Below are 530 nucleotides of genomic sequence, written 5' to 3' on the forward strand. Positions count from 1 at the left end.
CACATATGGTCACCTTATTTTTGATAAAGGAGGCAAGAATATACAATGGAGAAAAGACAGCCTCTTCAATAAGTGGTGCTGGGAAAACTGGACAGCTACATGTAAAAGAATGAAATTAGAACACTCCCTAACACCATACACCAAAGTAAACTCAAAATGGATTAAAGACCTAAATGTAAGGCCAGACACTATAAAACTCTTAGAGGAAAACATAGGCGGAACACTCTGTGGCATAAATCACAGCAAGATCCTTTTTGACCCACCTCCCGGAATAATGGAAATAAAAACAAAAATAAACAAAGGGGACCTAATGAAACTTAAAAGCTTTTGCACAGCAAAGGGGAGCATAAACAAGACGAAAAGACAGCCCTCAGAATGGGAGAAAATATTTGAAAATGAAGCAACTGACAAAGGATTAATCTCCAAAATTTACAAGCAGCTCATGCAGCTCAATATCAAAAAACCAAACAACCCAATCCAAAAATGGGCAGAAGACCTAAACAGACATTTCTCCAAAGAAGATATACAGA

This window comes from Physeter macrocephalus, chromosome 9, assembly GCF_002837175.3.
Source record: "Physeter macrocephalus isolate SW-GA chromosome 9, ASM283717v5, whole genome shotgun sequence".
In the NCBI taxonomy this organism is placed as follows: Eukaryota; Metazoa; Chordata; class Mammalia; order Artiodactyla; family Physeteridae; genus Physeter; species Physeter macrocephalus.